At 42.2% G+C, this 20,939-nt stretch overlaps 1 pseudogene; it reads right to left on the bottom strand.

Annotated features, from left to right (window-relative positions):
• Positions 1-385: 385 nt before the first annotated feature.
• Positions 386-20,939, bottom strand: part of LOC133264983 (FRAS1-related extracellular matrix protein 2-like) — a 52,967-nt pseudogene continuing 32,413 nt past the window's right edge.

Raw genomic sequence — 20,939 nt, 5'->3', positions numbered from 1 at the left:
ACTTGATACCACTCATTTAACAGAGCATTGTCATCTACTACTTAGCTTCTATTCTCATACTTCCTTCTTCTTTCCCTTGCAATACTTATTACAAAAACAACAAACCAAAAACAGTTGCATGAAAGCTAGATACTGTACATGTAATCAAAACCAGCATCCATCTAAGCACCAACCTTCCATGATGGATATAAGGCACGTTCACAGCTGCATGTTCAAGGCACGGTTTAAAAACTAGGTTTAAAACTAAAAACAACACAAACCCCAAACCCAACCAACCAAGAATAAAGCATCAACTCGCAGTCATGGAGTAGTAGTTTGAATTCTGTAAATTAAAGTCACTCCCACAGGAGCCTCTGCTAACACCAATCCTGCCAGAAAGAGCTGCCCATGACAAATACTTGAACCAGCACTAGAACCAGAGCAGCCAAATGTCTGTGTGAGGAAATCAGGCAAGAGCTAAATTTGAGAGTCTGCTGCTTGGTGAAGTTACATGATACAAGACAAGCACCCAAGAAACTGGCTACATTTTGGAACTGTCACTGCTGCTGGAGTGGTTGATGGGTGCTTTGCTTTTCCAAGCAGAGCACTGTTTCCTCTGCTTCAACAAGAACACAGTTAGGATCACAGTGCAGAGCAGGAGCATCAGTCCTGCCACACCTCCAGTAACAGGCACACCACCATTTCCAGAGTACCTGCTTGTTACTTCCAGAGTGGGCCTGTGGTGTGGCGTGCCAGCTGGGATCACATCTTTCTGGACAATGAGCTTTGTCAGAACGATCGAGTGCAATATGCTGAATATTTGTGCCCCTGTTCTTATCTGTTCCAGTGTCTTGCATGAAGACCGTGGTGTCTGGGCTGGCTCTACTACTGCGTTTAAAGGCTGTGGTGCCAGCGCTTCCTTTAGCAGAGGACAACATGTGGCAGTAGTCAAGACTTCTTTTGCCATTGTGCCTGTGTGTATTCTCCTTTGATCGGACTGTGTAGATAGTGTGAATGTACCATTCTCGGCCAGCTGCCACCTTAAAAAAACCCCACAAGTATGAAACCCCAGCAAGCCAGAACCACCCCCTCATGCACATTTACTATATGCTGGGAAACACCAAGTCTCAGGTTCATCCAGACAGATGCCTCAAGTTTGATGCCAAATACGTCTAATTAAAGTCAACAGCAGAAACAGACACATGGAGATAGGATTAATCTTTTCTTGATGCAGACTGCTGAAGTAGGTCAGATAAACTATGTTCTAAGAGAGTCTACTTCTTTCTAGTGTTAATGAAGAAAGGCCACTGTATTTACCTAACAAAACACTGGTCTTAATTTAAGCAAGCACCACCCACTCCAGGAGACAAAAAAAAAAGGCTTCAGGAATTTGAATTAATTTGACCTAAAGCAGGATGCAGACTTCTCTCTTCTTATTTCACAAACCAGCTACGTTATTGTTTCCCCCAGTTGCAGGAAAATCAAATTAATTTCTTAGCATTCTCTGTTGTAAAAGGCTCCTTTGGTAAGCTAAACCAGTGACGACTTCTTGCAGCCACAGGTGTACATGTCTTCACCAAAAGCAAGGCTGCAAGAGAGTAGCTCAGGGTTACAAAGCAATGCTGGCGTTGTTTCTACACTGCTGGGGATAGGGAACAAAGCAAATATGTTGCTCAAGTCTGTCACTAACAGTGCCCATGAATACCTGCATGCTCTGGTCTCCATCCTCAGCCATCTAAGCAGGAAAGAATTTTTGTGCTATACATATCAGACAACATACCTGGAAGAATGGAGTGAATAGCAGGCTGAAACCATCAGAACCAGGCTGTTTTGCCAGAGGAAAAGCATCTATGTGATCAGCTGCTAGTATAGCCCAAAACTGCAGGTTTCCAAAGACTCTTGCTTGTGTCTCTGTTGGACCTTTTTCCTAAAGGAAGTAAGTCTGGTATTTCCAGATTCTTGTAGAAATCTGAGATCTAAAAAATGCCTGCTACTGTAACTCATCATTTACATACCAGATCTTGAATCTGTACAAGAGGGAGGGTGAGTCAGTCAGACATCTGTATTCCTGGTTGTCTGGGCTGTACTTGGGCATGTACCCACCAGCTTCAGTGCAAAGGAACACCTACCTTCTCAATGGTACAGCTGAAGGAGTCACTGTCCTGGGTTCAGCAGTAGCAGTCATGTTTCTCCTTCGTGGTGGCTGGTGCAGTGCTGTGTTTTGACTTCCAGCCTGGGAACAGTGCTGGTGATACCGATGTTTTCGGTTGTTGCTAAGTGATGTTTACCCTGACCAAGGACTCTGTGAGGCTCATGCTCTGCCAGGGAGGAGGGGAAGCCGTGAGGAAGCAGAGATGGGGCGCCTGACCCAGGCTAGCCAAGGAGGTATTCCATACCGCAGCACGTCATGCCCGGGGTGGGGGGTAACTGGGAGTTACCCGGAAGGACACGGGCTTCCGGGTGGGACTCGTTTCTTGGCTGGTGGTATTGTGTTCTCTTCCCTTGTTATTTTCTCTTATCATTGTTGTCGTTGGTGGTAGCGGTGGTGATTTGTGTTGTACATTGGTTGCTGGACTGTTCTTGTCTCAACCTGTGGGAGTTGCACTCTTTCAGTCCTCCTCCCCGTTCCTCCAGGAGCAGAGAAGGGGAGAGCCCTGGGGGGGGGGGGGGGGGGAGGCTTGATTGCTCTCATCCCAGCACCACTCACTGCGAGTGAGTGAACAAGCTGTCTGGCTAGGGTTTAAACCACGACAGTCACCAAGATTCTGAGCTGGATCAACCATCACTCAGCCATAGATTTCAGATCCTAATAAAGCAAATTAACACACATTACCTTATACCAGTCAATTTTAAATTAGATCAAATTATAACCAACCACTGTTCTTTAAAATCCTCAGGACATGAATTATATAGCTTCAAGTGTGCCCTTGGCACATGAGCACACTCTGTTCCATGACTATTACTATTAGTTTATCATGGGCTTTAGTCTTATTTTCTGTTACAATTCATATTGACGTGTGGCTCTTACAGTTCAGCTCATTTTTAAGCAAGCTTTTCCCTTCTTTTCACTAGATGGCAACCCATATTCATGTATAAGAAACTACCCAGTGTGATGGCATGATATCAAGCCAAATAAAGTTCTTAATGGGACATTTGGCTTTCAGATTGATAACTCAAATAAGGAACCAATTAAATACAAAATTATTTCTGGCCCAATACTGCTATTACCAGGACTTTCCCTGGAAACTGATAACAGCTCCAGTAAGTACAGAGTGTGAGACCAGTGGGCCAGAACTCCAAAAAAATCAAGAATGACTCTGAGCATCTTGGCTGAAGACAGCTGCAGTTACTGTGCATCCAGTCTGTAACTGAGAACAGGTGCATGACCAAGTTGAGGAGCCTCAGGTGTACAAGTATTCAATTCCTGCATTTCTAACTAGAATAATTTCAGACTAGAAATTATTTAGTCCCCTCAAAATGGGGCAGAAAGTTCTATTCTTGACAGCTTGGAAGCAAACCAACCAGAGTGAGGGAATATGTGATTATGTAGTAGCTAAGCAAGTTTTCAGAACTGTGGTTTCAGATCTATGTACCTAAATACATAGATATATACATAATATATCTACCTTTGGAATGCTTTTCGCCTCCGAGCCCATAAACAGAACCAAAGCCTGCTTCAATTACACTAAATTACATCACATTTTAGTGCTTCTGTATTCTTTTTTTCTGCAGTGCAAATACATAGACCACATAGGGGTTATAAAACTAGTAAAATACATACTCAGGTCTTGTTAAAAGTGGTTCTGTTTTAGCTTTCCTAATATGCTGAATGCACAATTGACTTCTTTTACCTTTACTAAAGGCTACATCGGCACCTTCTCCAAATCCCATTGATCCATCAGAGATCCAAGGGTCCTTACTGGACAGCAGAAACATTTGAGTATTTAGACTGAACTCTGTTGCCACTGGGTCACTGACCTGTGGGGAAAAGTGAAATTAAATGATCAAGAAAATGCCTTTGGTTGTAGCTTTACAGTGATCACTGCACACCACTGCCATAGTAGTGATGTGTGGATCAAACCTTTCAGCAGTACACAGCATTTGTAAGAATCCCTCCTACATACATAAACCTCCTGTTGTTCTTCTCATCATGACCCATTAAAATACACAATTGTATCACTTTATTTCAACTTTGCGAAGTAAAATAGTGAAAGTTTATCTGTTTCCTCAGATACGGGACAGCAATGCATCTTTTCAGTGACACTTGCAAATGTTACTGGGAGAACAGGGCTGTGGGCAAGGGGCCAATAAAACGAGATCAAGACTAGAAGCTAGCTCAAGACTAACTGATTTCCCCTGCTCTGAATAACAATTCATATATTCAAACTAATGAGCACAGGATCAGAAACCTTGTCTGCCCCTACCAGCACTGTACATGCTCCACTTGCAACCTAGAAGCTGCCCAGAAAAGTAACTGCCAGTAGGCCATGCTTGGAGACCTCACTGGAGTTTCCTGCAAGAAGGTTAACTGCTCAGGTGGAGTGGTAGGACCCTCCCAGTCACCACCCTCCTGCCTTCCCCACTGCAAACACTTTGTGGCTGCAGGAGCCTAACGGTGCCCAGCATATTTGGATGGAGGAAGCTGGCTCCAGGTCACCGGTCTGTGCCTGCCCCATGAATGCGACGTGTTGGGAGACCCACCACACGTGTAATGCCAAGGAGATACAAAGGGGAACAGAAGGTGAACGGCTCTCCAGCACAGAAATAAGGTAAAGAACTAAACAGTCTTACACCACTATTTAACCTTGTTGGCCACAATAAATCTAGGGGTAACAGTCATAAGGATGCAATGATATACACAGAAGTGCAAAATTAACCTAATATGCAGATACCACCACAACTCCAGTTATTTCCTTCCTCATAAAATCATCTTCCTGTGTATCATTAATATCCTGTGTTAAAAGGTGGCAGAATGAAGTCCACTGCTGAAACAGTGTCTTTAAAGTAATATTTCAATTCAACACCCATGAAGTGCTTCCCACTGCTTGATAAAAAGACCCTTTTGGTACAATTCTATTACACTGAATCTCAGTTTTAAAAATCAACCTCTGAACTACATGTTAATTTTGAAAACGATGTCACTTAGCAGTTAGAATTAAATTTAGCTAGACGTATTAAAGATAACAGGAAGGGATTCTACAAGTACATAGCAAATAAAAAACAGACTAGGGAGAATGTAGGCCCCCTCAGGAAGCTCTTGGGAGAACTGGCTACACAGGATTTGGAGAAGGCTGAGGTTCTGAATGACTTCTTTGCCTCGGTCTTCAATGGCAAAGGCTCTGACTGCACCACCCAAGTCTTGGAAGGCAGATGCAGGGACTGTGGGAATGAAGACCTTGCCCCCACTGTAGGAGAGGAACTGGTTCGAGACCATCTTAAAAATCTGAACGTGCACAAGTCCATGGGGCCTGATGAGATCCACCTGTGGGTCCTGAAGGAGCTGGCAAATGAAGTTGCGAAGCTGCTGGCCATCATCTTTGAGAAATCATGGCAGTCAGGGGAAGTTCCCGATGACTGGAAAAAGGGAAATATAACCCCCATTTTCAAGAAGGGGGAAATGGATGACCCAGGGAACTACAGACCAGTCAGTCTCACCTCTGTGCCTGGCAGAGTCTTGGAGCAGATTCTCCTGGAAGGCATGCTAAGGCACATGAAAATCAACAAGGTGCTTGGTGACAGCCAGCATGGCTTCACTAAGGGGAAATCCTGCCTGACCAATTTGGTGGCCTTCTGTGATGGGGCTACAGAACTGATGGACAGGGGTAGAGCAGTTGACGTCATCTACCTGGACCTGTACAAAGTGTTCAACACTGTCCCCCATGACATCCTTGTCTCTAAATTGGAGAGAGATCAATTTGATGGATGGACCACTCGGTGGATAAAGAACTGTCTGGATGGCCGCACACAAAGAGTTGTGGTCAATGGCTCAATGTCCGGCTGGAGACCAGTAACGAGTGGTGTCCCTCAGGGATCAGTGTTGGGACCGGTCTTGTTCAACATCTTTGTTGCTGACATGGACAGTGGGATTGAGTGTGCCCTCAGCAAGTTTGCCAATGACACCAAGCTGTGTTGTTTGGTTGATACCCTGGAGGGAAGGAATGCCATCCACAGGGACCTTGACACACTTGTGAGGTGGGCTGATGCCAACCTTATTGAAGTTTAAGCATGGCAAGTGCAAGGTCCTACACCTGGGTCAGAGCAATCCCAGGCAGAGCTACAGGTTGGGCAGAGAAGAGATTCAGAGCAGCCCTGCAGAAAAGGACTTGGGGGTGTTGGTTGATGAGAAAATGAACATGAGCTGGCTTCAGTGTGCGCTTGCAGCCCAGAAAGCCAACCGTATCCTGGGCTGCATCAAAAGGAGCGTGACCAGCAGGTCGAAGGAGGTGATCCTGCCCCTCTACTCTGCTCTTGTGAGACCTCACCTGGAGTACTGTGTGCAGTTCTGGTGTCCTCAACATAAAAAGGACATGGAACTGTTGGAACAAGTCCAGAGGAGGGCCACGAGGATGATCAGGGGACTGGAGCACCTCCTGTATGAAGACAGGCTGAGGAAGTTGGAGCTGTTCAGCCTGGAGAAGAGAAGGCTGCGTGGAGACCTCATAGCAGCCTTCCAGTATCTGAAGGGGTCCTATAGGGATGCTGGAGAGGGACTCTTCATTAGGGACTGTAGTGACAGGACAAGGGGTAACGGGTTAAAACTTAAACAGGGGAAGTTTAGGTTGGATATAAGAAGGAAATTCTTTCCTGTTAGGGTGGTGAGGCACTGGAACGGGCTGCCCAGGGAGGTTGTGAATGCTCCATCCCTGGCAGTGTTCAAGACCAGGTTGGATGAGGCCTTGATTGATATGATTTAGCTTAAGGTGTCCCTGCCTATGGCAGGGGGGTTGGAACTAGATGATCTTAAGGTCCTTTCCAACCCTAACAATTCTATGATTCTATGAAAATTCCCTCTTTCTTCAGCCTCTGTCTTCCTGATGAAAAGCATCCAAGTACTTGGGAATGGGCTGGACTGTGAGATAAATAAATGGAGAAACAATATTTTAATTGCTAGAAAAAATATTTTAGTTTGCTTTTATCTTATGTGACAAGATGAGATCTTGAGCAATCTACAAGAACTTTAAAACTCCTTCTGAACCCATCTGAAATGCTCCCTGATTTTCTCTTGACAACTGGTACTGGATGGCCTACATCAGACCATCTCTTTCAGTGGTTACAGAACACCTGCCTTGAAGCCTAAATTTGCCTTTGGCTGGTTTTGCCCATGTGCCTTCATAGAAAACCATGTACGTTCTAAGTAAAATGGTGTACCTGTAGGAACCTAATGTCCATATCAAATGCAAGTGGGTTCCCTGGGCTGCACATGATGCGAACGGCAGATTGCTGACGAGGCACAGCAATGCAAAGAATGAAATTCACAGTGTAAGTACCTGAATAATCTCGTACCTGTGAAAAGATTAGAGAAATGAGTATCTCCACAGGCTCTGAACAGTCACTCTTCCAGCTCACATTGCCCCTGAGGTAAAGCCAAATTCCCAGCAGCACCTTAAAACACTCATAAACTTGGACATAAAACACTTTCATGAACTGTTTATGATCACGGTGCTTTACCTCACACAGGAAGTGTATGCACCAACACTGCCAACGCACTTCAGCAGTATAGGCAAAGCACTGACACACACTGCTTCTCCTCTACTTCTCTGTAAAATGAGGACTAATATGGAAGCAGTATCAGGCCTTAGAGGGACTGACCTTGCTGTGGTGGTGAGAATCAAATATGTCAATGTCCAAATCTAAAATACTAAATATCTCTGAAGAGAAGATGATTTTGTGAATGTAAGTGTCTCCTTTCCCGCCAGCTCAGTCAGAGCTAAGTGGGCTGAGTCCCTCTCACCAAAGCAAGACGCTTTCAGGCAAGCCTCTTCTACCCTCTCAGAGGCACAGGCTTTGGGGCCACAGTAGCTCCCACCCACTTCCAAGCTCAGCAGGAGTTAAGCAGCTTTGCCCCATGTGGGGAAAAGATCTAGCTTCTCACAACCGCAGCAGCAACTCTTGGATCAAAGTCTCCTGGCAATGCCAAGTGAGATAACATTAAGGTGAATTCTTCAAGAGAGTGCTCCAGCACTGGCCTGCTCAGTGAATGGTGCCGGCTAATGCTAGCAGGAGCACAGGTTCAGGCTTCTGAAGTCAAGCTCCAGGGATACTAGGGACTTCTGACTGCTTGTTATGTAATGAAAATACATAACTGTAACCAAATGTGTTGATTCACACTGATTGGATAGTGCTGATGACTGCACGGAGAGCATGTTAAAAGCTGACATTTCCTTTGCTCTCCTAAACTCAAGTCTGAATGCAAACTCACAGCAAAGTCGGATATAAAATTCTGCTGGTGGAAGGTTGGCTTGCTTTGTAGGAGACTTGAGTGTAAATGTGAGGTCAGGGTGATCAGCAGACATCACCACTGATGCCAGAGATGTTCCTGAAAGAGTTAAAGGAAACTACAATTTCCCATAATTGGTATTGATGCCTGGCATGGTATAAATCAGCACACAAAAGCAAAGAAGCAAGAGAATGGAAAGAAATTAACTTGCACCCCAGAAAAGAAAGTGACTGAGTGACTTATTCTCCCTTCTGCACTGAGACAGACCCTTTCCTGTGGTACCTTTCTCCTCTGCCACGTAGACAGCACTACAAATACTACAGGTGGACAGGTTGAGCATTCACCTGGGTGGGACATCACCAGCTGGTCCTGGAAATGAATCTCTCTTCGGAAGTTCACCATTAGTTGCCCTTCATCATTGATCCACATACTTGTGGAATAGAAGGAGTCTGGGGAGGAAGAAGCCAATGATTTTACCACCAGCATTTCCCAAGTGCATTTTTAAAGGAAGGTTCTTCACATATGTTGTGCATCTGGAGATTTAAAATACTTACCCAAACCCTGGTGCTCCACCTAGGTATTAAATCCTGTCACACTGATTGTTCTGAGACAGATCTCCAAACCCACCAACTTCAGAAGAAATGCATTCATTTACGCCTGCTAATGGTTCAATCCATTAAGGCAGATATTTTTTTCCTCCCTTTCACTGACATAAGACCAGACTCATCTGAATGATACCCACATATGCTGATACAACACAGTGCAAGCAGGAGAAAGAAAGGGTCTGTGATTTTTTGTCACACAGATACCAAGGTTAAGATACTCCAGTACCTTACATACTTCAGTAAGGTCCCTTTCTCAGGCACTTCTTCTGCACAGGGCTATCTACAGTGTTTCTGTTGCCCTGTAACTGCGTACAAATTCATCACTGGAGTCTTATCTCTCCATGAGAACATCTGCTTTAGAGGTGGGTTTGTGCATTAATTTATCTAATTTTTTATAGATTAAAAGCAGCATGCAATTGAGGGAAGATTCAAAACATCTAGGTTAGTAATACACAGCATTAAAAACCAAACATAACTGTGCTTTGGCATGGGTGTTTTAACTAAAGAAGTCAGCATGCTGGTTCCGCTTTTGAGATTCTCAAAAATGAAAAGCATTGAGCTACTGACCACACTTTTCCATCATAAGAATGTTGAAGAAAATGGAGTTTAGAAATGACAGTGTCTGAAGCAGCTTACCTTGGAGCTCTGATTCAGGAGGGCTGCCTATCCCATCTTCCCACAGGATAGCTGTGTCATACACAAAGGTGAGTCTCAGTTCAGACTGCAAATCAAACTGTTGCCAGCCACCAATGGCAGCAAGGGAATGGAAAACACAGGAGACAGAGAGAGGTACCTGCTGAGTTACATATGACTGCACCACCCCATTTAAGACCTGAAAACATCGAGGTACCAGGTTACTGCATGCAACCTGAAAAAAAAAATTACTTCCACTGCCAATCTTGTATTCTCATGAGCTGCACTCCTCAAACCTAGGGAAAAAAAAAACTGCATGGAAACACTGTTCATCTGTTACTGACATCACTATTATTTCAGGTGCTGCAAACCACCTCACTTGATAGTGTCCCCAGATCTTTGCCAATTTAACATCAACAGGGTTCATGTCTCTCCAAAATGAAATCAAATACAAATGCAGAAATTAGTCCTGTAAGTAACACTTTCCTTTACAATAGATTGAACTCTATAGATTATAGCCCCCTGAAACATGGCAATTTAAAACTATGGTCTGAGGTATAGAGGTCTCTCTCTAACCAAGCGACAACCAAGCAACCAGAATGGGCAGCCAAGCCTGTTAGTAAATAAATCTTCTTTGGCCACACAACCAGGAAACCAGAATGGGCAGCCAAGCCTGTTAGTAGATAAATCTTTGGCCACAGAACATCAGTTGAGCACCTATGGAATGGGGAAGCATGAAGCTGCTGAACCAAGGCTATCTAAATGTGGAGTCAGCACAGAGGGCCTACAGCCCCCTGCAATTTAGAGTGCAATTGCTGTAGGGTGCTTGTGCCTTGGGTTATTTTACAAGTAAATGCAATCCGCTCTGCAAGGAGGAGACACCTGCCTGCTCTGTGATCAATGTTTGATGTACTTCAAATCAAATACCTGGAACATGGAACAACAGCCTGTTTTACTCAGGGAAATTATGTAAAAAACATCGTATTTTGGGTAAACTTCTTTTTGCTTGTTTCTTATCAACCAAGCTTCTATTTATAAGATCTCACCTATGTGACAGCTCTGCTTAAAGCCAGAATACTGTAAGCATAAATTAGAGCTTCTAATTAAGACTGTTTTGGTTTTTTTTGTAAAGAACTTTTTTTTTTTTTTTCCTGCAGCTTTAAAATACATTTCCAGGGTTAGCAACATACTTTACTTCTATATGACAACAAAACTGTAGGGCTTTAGGTGATGGCACAAAGTACGTACACAGTTTGGAAAAGCTCTTTTGAGTCAAAAAAACAGAGTTTCTAAAATCCAGAGTAGAAGCAACAGCAATGCAGTAAACTGTGCTCAGTTACCAGGAAGATTAATCACGGCTGTGCACAGAAATACAGTGCAAATGAACAAATATTTACTTCTAAAAACATTTATGCTAAGGGAACACATACCAAACTGCCTGCATAGTGACTAAATCCTTCCTCATGCAATCCTTAGTAAGAGTTTACTTTACACTCATGCTTCCAAAATCTCCTGTAGAGATAGGAAGGCATTTCACTGTCACATACCGGCCCATCTGTGCCAATGGAGCCACTGCAGTACGTCAGTAGTTCAGACATTTTGTAGTAGCTGTTCAACTCCCAAAGGCAAGCCTCAGGTTTGAGGTTATGGTAGAAACACAAGGTTTTGGCAGACCACAGAGTACTGCTGTACTGGTAAGGTGACATTTCTCCAGTCACTTTGGGGTTTTGAGTTTCCTCTGTAACAAACTCATGTTTGGTCTGAATCTCATTATAGTCCAGTAGGTTGGAGCACCTGTGGCATCCCACATGAGTGCCATCTGGGCTAAGTGTTAGCTCAAAGTTGGATAAGGGGCATGTGAAGATGACTGGCAGCATTCCTAAAACATAAATGTCACATGACCCATTTAAGATCTTGAATGGAAAAGAGCAAATGAAGTATTCATTAACTGCTTGTGAACATATATTTAGAGCTGTAGTCTGGAAACAGGAGCTACGGATACCCAGCGTTTCATCCATAAATTAAACTTGCAACTGGCAAGTTGTTAATTAAAAACTGATTATTCATGATTCTGCCACAGTGCAGCAAACAACTATGGAGACAAACCCACGGGGGAGGAAAAATGCAAAGCAGCATTTGTTAATTAACACTCACCACTTGATGCTTACCATCCATATGGGGCATTGTGACTGTTAGTCAGATCAGACTGGGAGGGTCAGGATCATCTGGACCTGCATAGCAAATTTTAGCTGAGAAAGGTTCTACTACTGTTCCTGTGATGCAAGGCTGGCAAAGACCTGAAGAAAGGGAAAAGACAGGTTGTGAGATGTCTTCTAAACTGCTGTGTCGGTGTTAAGCAGCTTGAAAATGTCTGTCCATAGAGATAAGTCAGAAAAATGCAGAAACATTGACATGTTAGTTAGGGAACTCCTCAAAGCCCTGCCCATGCTGCTCAATCTAAACCCTAGGGAAAAAAAGAATTAACTAACATATGAGCATTAATTCCCTAGGACAAAACACCCCATAGCAGACCTCCATCAGCTGCACGCACTGCCTCACATTTTCCCAATAAAGACTACCTAACTCCCAGCATTAAAAACTTTCCTTCCTCTCTTTTACTGTATAAATTGGACTTAACAGCTCCAGAACTGCACCACCTTTGGCGTTCACAGCTCAAGCTGCACACTGAAGCCTGAAGCCTGCCTGGAAATATATAGAGTCCAAGGAGATGGATCCGGTGCTGGTAAAAAGAACCATTGGAGTCCATTTCCCTCATCGGGCTGGTAACACCATCACTCCCATTTGGAGCACTGATAAGCCAGCAGTAGAGGGTCAGGGTATCACTGATGTTTTCCATGGCACAGATGGATCCAGTTTTATCGAAGTCTGAATACTTGGGATTGCATGCCTATGGATAATCATTTACACAAAATGAAGGGGGTTATCTATTCTTCCCTACACCTGCTCCAGGAAAGCAAACTGCTAAGCATCATTCTATCAGAACCATGCTTATTACTAGAAGTGTCTCAGCAAAATAAAACCTTCATGCAGGCATACTTAATAAGAGGGGATATGAATGAATGCCATGTGGCTTTTTTAATTGAAAACAAGAACAAATAAAACCACAAACCCCAGGTAGTAGCGAGTTGCTACAACTCACGTGTCACCTCTGACCATGCAAACTTGGAAAATACCAGTGCTAACTCCATGACCTGTACTCTTATTTGACAAAAACAAACTCAGTTCTCCCTAATTCAGACACACTACATTGGAAAATCCCAGAGTGAAACCACTCGAATTAATTAGCAACTGGTAGAAATATAAAATGAATGGCCTGAATTCATACATCCCTGGCAAGGCGCTGCCAAGTTACAACTCTACTCTTCCCAGCAGTTTGTTGCTTTTTCCCCACAACAGAATCAAGTAGGAGTGAAGCATGTGTGCCTTTTGCTAGTGCCAAATTCACCTTTCTTTCCCTCCCCCCCACTCTCAAAATCATGCTTGATCAACGGTTTAGAACACCTGACTTCACACAAGAACAGCAGATGCACAAGTGTTTGTCCCTCTGCCAGCTCTGTCTGGGACAGCAGCCTCCTGCAGATGGGACAGATGGCTGACACCGAAGGCTGTTCAGTCAACGCTGGTAAAATCTGCTGTTCAGCTGCTCATGGCACAGCTCTACTCATGAAACCCAGGATGCAAACTGTTTCTGGAAAGCTCTGTAAGGCCTAGTCAGGGCCCTTGTTTGGCAGCATTTAGCTTCTCCTCACCTTCCTGCCCGCTTAGCTTTGGGTTTAGAAATCTCTGTATTTCTGGCCCTTATTCCATGTGTCCAGCTCATCATCTGGAACTGGTTATTAGTTTGACAGCACAGCCCAGTACCAAAGACCTATTTAGATCAGCAAGATATACCCACTGCAGAAACAGCTGTCACATGTTAGGGGCATTTAGTGACCCTCCCTTGGAAGTTCTCCTTCTGAATTAGGTCAGCAAAAAGACCTCTGTGCCTCTAACGCAGTAACAGCCTGCTGCTTTTAGTTGTCATTTTCCAGAACTGAACACTTTTTCAATGTTCCAGAGCACAGAATGAGTAAGCTGGACAAAAGCATGTAGAAACAAGCTGTACCATTACACACACAACAGGATAGCCAGTTGCCGGGTGCTTTTAGCAGTATCATCATGCATCAGAAGCGAGACAACCTGGGGCACTGCTGGAAACGTCACATCTGCAATGCTGTCCATTTCTTCAATGCATGCAGTGGCTTTACTGAATTGAGAGAGACAAAAGATTATGTATACTGCTGACAATAAGGATTGGAAGGAGAAGGAGAAGTAGTGCCTGCAATTTAATTTCTGCCACCAAGCTCATTCTGGTTTAATTCAGGATTCTTCAATAAAATGGTGACTTGTATTAAGGAAGATTCACTCTTCAGAGGTTTTTACAGGTTTTCCACTTAAAACCTGTTCACCAGAAACTAGCCAAAACTTACGGAAGAATGAATTCTTCAAACATTAGGAAAAATAAATAAAAATATTCCAATTTTTCTTAAACACCCCCCCCCCAAAAAAAACAAACAACAAAACACAACACCCACCCACCCCCCCCCCCCCCCCTCCATCCTTGACACACAGTCAAACACACAACCAGTTCCTCACCTTCAGCTTGGCAGGAGGAGGAAATAGGATGAGAAATCTCATGGTCCAGCTAAAACCAGGGAGATTGCCTACCAATAACTTGCTCAAAACATACTGAACTTGGGAAAAAATAATCTAATTTATTGCTAATTAAGGTAGATTTGGGTAGTAAGAAACAAAAGAAAACTAGATGATCTTAAGGTCCTTTCCAACCCTAATGATTCTATGATTCTGTGATTATGTTTCCTCCTCATTTTCTCATTTTCCTGAACTTTACTCCTGACTTATCTATCCCCTTAAAACCTTGCCATGAGCACAAGATACAAAAACAAACCCCAAAACTCTCCTAAAGTAATTCCAGAGACTATGCAGTAGCTTCAGCCTACGCATCAATTCTATCTCACTTGACAGCCACTTTAAGCTTTTACCAGCTGAAGTATAAAGACTGTGTTAACTTCAGGGCCTCTGCTTTTAAAATAGGGGCCTATGCCCACAGACCTCCTACCATGGGAATGGAAAGAAGGCCTCATGAAGCTGTACTTGAGTCCACGAAGTGGTGCAGAGCACTGGTCAAAGCAGCACAGCATGGCTTGGCTTCTTGCTTTCTTTTTTTACATTTTTAAGTCTTCTTGATACTTTCTGCCATCTGTACTCAAACCAGGTTTCTACAGGCTGGCTAGTGCACTACACTTTCATAAGATGTATACCAGTAACTTGGAAAGAATGAGAGCGCTTTCCACTGCCAAACACTCTGTTAAGTATATAGTAGTTCATACATAAAATTTGTAATTAAAGACTTCTAGACTTTGTTCAAAGTGTGTGGATTTACAGCTATACCTGTATTTAGACAGGCACGCACCAAACTAACCACAGGAACAGGAACAGCAGGCTGTCATGCATGCTGTGAGTACATGGGTTTTTAGATGTTTTTATACAAACAAACAAACAAACAAAAAATCATTACAAATGGCAGCTTTTGTTGTCAACAGTGGTTGCCTGTGTCTCTGCTTCCATGTTCTCAACAACTTTCAGGTGGACAGTAAACGTTTCTCTCACTTCTCTTATACCATCGCACAGAAACTCTACCTCAACAGAATGCTCAGTTTCTAGTTCTCTGAATTTAATATGTGATTAAAAATAGCCCATCAAATTAATGCAAAATCAAGAGTAAAAAATTGTTTTGTCAATTGTGTTCAAGTAACGTATTCCACTGCAATAACATGGCTTTGCTCCAAATGTAGTAATCTGAGCTGTTAGTATCTGTTCTTCAGCACCATTACCAAGTAAAACTAACCCACTTTTGCTGGGCAGAAAAAATACACACAAGCTGATACTGGTTACTTGTTGGAAAACTTAAAATAATATCTAAGCATAGTATCCTGACATGATTTTGTGCCAAGCTAACTAGCTCTCTTCCAAACAGCTCCTGGACACAATTCACAGTTAGTGTGGACTAGGGAGGCAGTTTGCGTGCAGAGATCTTAATTCAGTGCAAAGTTCAACAGAGTGGGTCTGCATGGCAAGGAATGGTCCCAGATATATTATTATGCCAGTATGGGTACAGCCTCAGGCTCCATTTGCAGTGCATATCTAAGCAGGAGCCAAAACACCTGCACTTTGAGCTGAGAAGTCTCTTGGCATTAGGTCTTTAGGAGACATGTTCATCTACATGATATCCCAAGACAAGAACGATCTATTAAAAATAGGCTCCTGTGGTCCTTCATCCAGGAGCCAAGTGGGGACTGCTACTACTTGTTAAAGTCAGGAGAAAGTGGTACCCATTTCTGACACCAGCCCAGTCAATAGCAAAAACATGCAAGAAAGGAAAGACCTTGTTTGCTCATTTTACTTTAATTGTATTCAGGGTCATACCTCCCTGGGAGACACTGTAGAAAAGTTACTCCCCTAGGGAGTCTGCATAACCACCATGATACAAACTGCTCTTGTGAGAGTGACACCCCATCAAAACCATGTCACTATGAAGAAAGCAAATCAAAATGCAGTGGGTCACAGAAAGAGAACATGGGTTTGGCATCTTGAAGCTGGACTCTTTCCCGGGAGATGGGGGCCTGGGTGCCAGCTCTCAAGAATGGGCTTTTCTATGAAAAGTATCCCACCACTCCTTACTGTAGGTCCTTAGGGCAGATCTCTCTTCCATACTGCAGGATGTTGAAAGCAGAATAGATAACTGCAGTAAAATAAGAGAATCAGAAATTTCAGCCTATTCCTGCATCATCTTAAGTTATAATAACAATATCCCAACTGTCTTGCCACCCCAGGGGACCTGAAGGAAAAGCGTAAGAACAGATTTTTGCTCAAACACATAACTGGGGTAGATAACAACCTAAGCTAGGCTGAAATTTCATTTGTATGAAGAAATCATGAGTTTGCATTCCACGTTAGGAAATTCAAAGTAGCCCAGAGCAAACAGGATCTCATGTCCAATCCAATGCTAATACAAAAATTAATTTGGAGAAAACCAAAAATAGATTGATTCTTTCAACTTAGTCAGATCTACGATACACTTACAAAAGCAACACATATATGGAATGGAAACAAGCAAGAGAATTTCTCTTCCCATTATCTCACAAAAGGCAGAGCCAGTAATGCATTCAGAATAAAGTGCAAATTCAAAACATAAAAATAAAATACTTGACAGCTTTTTGAAAAACATGATACTGGGTACTTTGAAGACTGCTGAACTAAACAGTAGGTGGGATTAGTTCCATTTTCCCATTTGCAGCTACATATAAAATCAACAATTAATATAAAAACTCACTGTCTTCTTCATTCTTAATCTTGACCATGGTATCTTTCTGATTGCCAATGTTCCAAGCCCCAATTCGAATTCCTCCTCTTCCTCATAAATTTCATCCTCCTCCAGAGTTACCACACAGGGCTTCTCAGTTTCTCCTACAGAAAGGTATGAAGCGAGAATAAGACATTATTCTTCCTAGGAGCACAAAAGAGCAGGATAAAACCTCACACTTTTTCAGGCTTGCAATAGTCCTGAGCCCCCTTCTTTACCCATAGAAGTTCAACTTGTATAACAACTCCCAAAACGTCTTGAAAGTCTAGCTCTTATTTAACATCAGATTACTTAACACATTTTCAAATTCCAATGGGAGAAGCTTACCTGGGAGAAACACCACTACAGAATCACCTGTATTTGGCCTCTCCTTGTAGTCTGTCATAACTTGGGCAGAACCCTGGCAAGTATAGCAGTGCACTGTGGATTTATGGTTAACACCACCACACCACCATCAGCTGTTCATCTTTTTCATTTGCCAGGTACACTGTTTCTTCGAACTGTACCTTGGGTACTGACAACAGACTATGTTGCACAAGTTGAAAAGGACCCTCACATCTGGGCAGAAAATATTAACCACTTTGCCCGATGAAAACAAACAAACAAACAAACAAAGCAGTAATTTTCTTTATCTCAGCATTTTATTTGCTAAGCTTTCACAATAAAGAAAGTTCAAATGTACACATGCTTTTTAAACACAGATGAATTCAAATACTTTACTGGTCTACAGCAAATAATTGCCAACTTAGTACCGTCATCAGTCTTGTCATAGTAGCTAATGTTTGGTGATTTTTTTTTTTAAAACAGCATTTAAGCCATTTCTGAGCTGCAGGATTATTTTCTATAACACATTCTCTTTTGATACAGAGAAGAAGTAGGTGCATGATACTACAAGGGCAAAAAGGGAAGATGACCAGGACTGAAGTCAGCATCATATTTCACACTTACTTTAACAACCGAATATTTCACAGTAAAATTGTAACTTCTCTTCAGAGTCCTATTTGAGAACAAGCTTTCTAAAAACAATATAGCTACTTTAAGTCTTTGAAGTGCAGTGAATTTGCAGAAACCTGAGACTGCTGAAAGTCAGCCTGCTTTATTTACCTAGTGCTGGAGAACCTCTAAATGGTTCTGTGTCAAGTGTTGCTTACTTTTAAAGTTTTACACCTACATTTCCCTCCCCCCTTAATGCTCCCGTAAAAAAGTCTATATAGTCACAGCTTTATGCAACAGCATGAGCATCAGTAGCTGCATTATTATTTGAAAAACTGCAGCACACAGCTGTTAATCTTTATAGTGTAGCTGGGGTAAATGATCTATCACAGCACTTACACAACAGTAATTTATGCCAAAAAAGCTCTTCCACTTCCTAAGTGCTCTTAAAAAAGTAAAAGGAGAAACCCTTGAAAAGGGGCCCCTTGGTACTCAACAGTCAGATATGGTGTTGTTAATAATGATGGCAGTTTTGTTAGGTGCCCTGAGCACTGCATTCATGGCCATGCAGAAAACTTGTTCAAAATTCTCCGGACCCTCCAGAATAGGTTGGCCCAAATCATCGAGGGTAATCACTCAAAACACTTGCATGTTGACTCCTGGTGTAAAATCCAGGTTATGGCTGATGCCCACATGACCAACTCCAGCTGTTTGGGAAGAAACAAAACTTATATAGTCAGTGACTGTAATATGTTAATGTTCAGTTGTATATTTGTGAAATATGTTTGCAACTGTTTCTATTGCTGTCTTGGAGAAAATTTAATCTAGATTTGTCACATGCAAATAAATTTGGAAACAATGTATATGCAGTACAACATGTACGCCAATACATACTGGATCATCATTTACTTTTTATGCCATCAAGCACAATTAAAACTTATATGAGATCCCTTAAACTGCAGTAACAGCCTCAACAACACACAACAGACTTAATGACCACAGCAATTTAACTCTTTTGCTCAACTCTGGACTACATACATGAGGTTCTACTAAGCTATTTAACTTTAAAGGAGCAGATGTCTGCCCCAGAATAATTCCTAAGAAAAAGTGCCTTGCCACTGAGTTAGATCACTGTACTTGAAAATCATGCTGTTACCACTGCCTCATCACCAAAAGAAGCAGGCAGCTTCTTTTGCAGTTGAAAACACCTTGAATAACCTTTGTATGCTATGAGACTATTAAATCTAAATTGGAAGATGAATAACTTCACTTCTTCCTTCCACTCAGGTCTCATTGTTTCACTGAGATTCTCACTATTTCCATAATTTTGCATTCTTTTTAACCAGAGCATTCCTCCTTATCTCCCCTTTTAAATGTCCTACTTGTTGCTTGTAATGACAGCAATCCTTCCCCTTCTTTGTCACAGAATGCTGAAATTCACATACTTAAAAGCAACTGTACCTTTTATTTTTAAACATCACTCTGCAGCCTCTGGATTAGGGGCAAGGAACACTCACCTGCTTAAAAGCTGACCTCCCTGGTCAGATCTCTGCATTATGAAGACCACAATTCTTGCACAGGTTTTACTCTTTCCTTAATCAAATACTGTGTGCATAGGCATTTCATACATAACTGCATTCATTTTTTTTTTGTGTATATGTATAAATACTTGAAATTAGCAAAATACTTAGTGAAAGAGATTTTCTTTTTTTCAAATCTCATAACCAGCCTTGAACAGAAGTGATTTTTAAAACCCCTATAGATACAAGATTAGAAATGCAACATTAGTTCACTATTTAATAACCAACGCCAAAAATCCTTTTAGACCAAATCATATTTTTTCACCTGAATGGTGAGTCCTCATATGTTTATCACATACATTAACTCTCATTAATGCAGCTTATCTCTTTGACACTCAGCAGATATAACTGCACCTTAAAATTTATTTAACAACAAGCAATATGTTTAAACAGCACCACAAAATTTTGGCCAGCCTAAGCATTGCCAAAGTTTGATAGGGAAAATGGCTTTTTGCTGGGACTGAGAAACAAAAAAAAAAGGTTTTTACAGAGACAGTCATCAGATTCAGGGTATTTTGGGTCAGTGTTGGACAGAGAAAAATCATTGGAGGTCACACCAAGGTGCAGAATTTCTCTCCACTGTAACTGAGAGAACTTAAAAGTTTCCTTGGCTAATGTCCTGAAATGGTGCTGTCAGTACAACTGCAGATTTAGGCTGTAATTTCAGTTTTATTCTGGGGAAACTCAGTGGTATAAAGACCATACTCTCACTCCAACTGTATTTCCCAACCTCTGCCCTCAGTTAAGGTGCAAGTAAATTAACAATCATTTTATTCACATCCATTCTGAAGTCTGCATTAGAAAGTCAGCGAGTTTAGCCAAGCTGTCCCTGCCACACACAACAGGGATACAAATATCACATTTTCTACCTGATAAATCCATGTCTGATGTCTTTTAAATTTTCCATCCCATATGTACACTGATGATAAATGAAAGCGAATGCCAGATATCCTGTTTTCATGCTCATATACTCTAAAGCAATCTGTGTGACAATTTTACGGGTAACTCACCCTCTGATGACACTGGTTCTGTTTTTCTGGAATGCACCATAACAGAAGCTGCTCTGGACAAATTTGTTCCAGTCCCCCAGACATTAATCTCCATGTAACCAGCACTTTCATCCACTCAATATTCAGTATTACCAAAGACAGAAATGCACATATTTTTGAGAGACTTTCTTTTGGCCTGCTCTTGTGTACTTGCTTAAACTGGCACTTAGTCTGACTTTTAGTGCCCAAACTCTGACTTTTAATATATTAACACCTGCAAGAAAAAAAAAGAAAAAAAAAAGCATTCCCAATTTCTCCTGCAAATTCTCCTGCAGTCTT

This window comes from Pezoporus flaviventris, unplaced genomic scaffold (genome assembly GCF_033815535.1).
Source record: "Pezoporus flaviventris isolate CSIRO_AGI_PZ_B2104156 unplaced genomic scaffold, CSIRO_AGI_Pfla_v1 ptg000002l, whole genome shotgun sequence".
NCBI classification, from domain to species: domain Eukaryota; kingdom Metazoa; phylum Chordata; class Aves; order Psittaciformes; family Psittacidae; genus Pezoporus; species Pezoporus flaviventris.
This window is presented reverse-complemented; position numbering and strand designations above follow the sequence as displayed.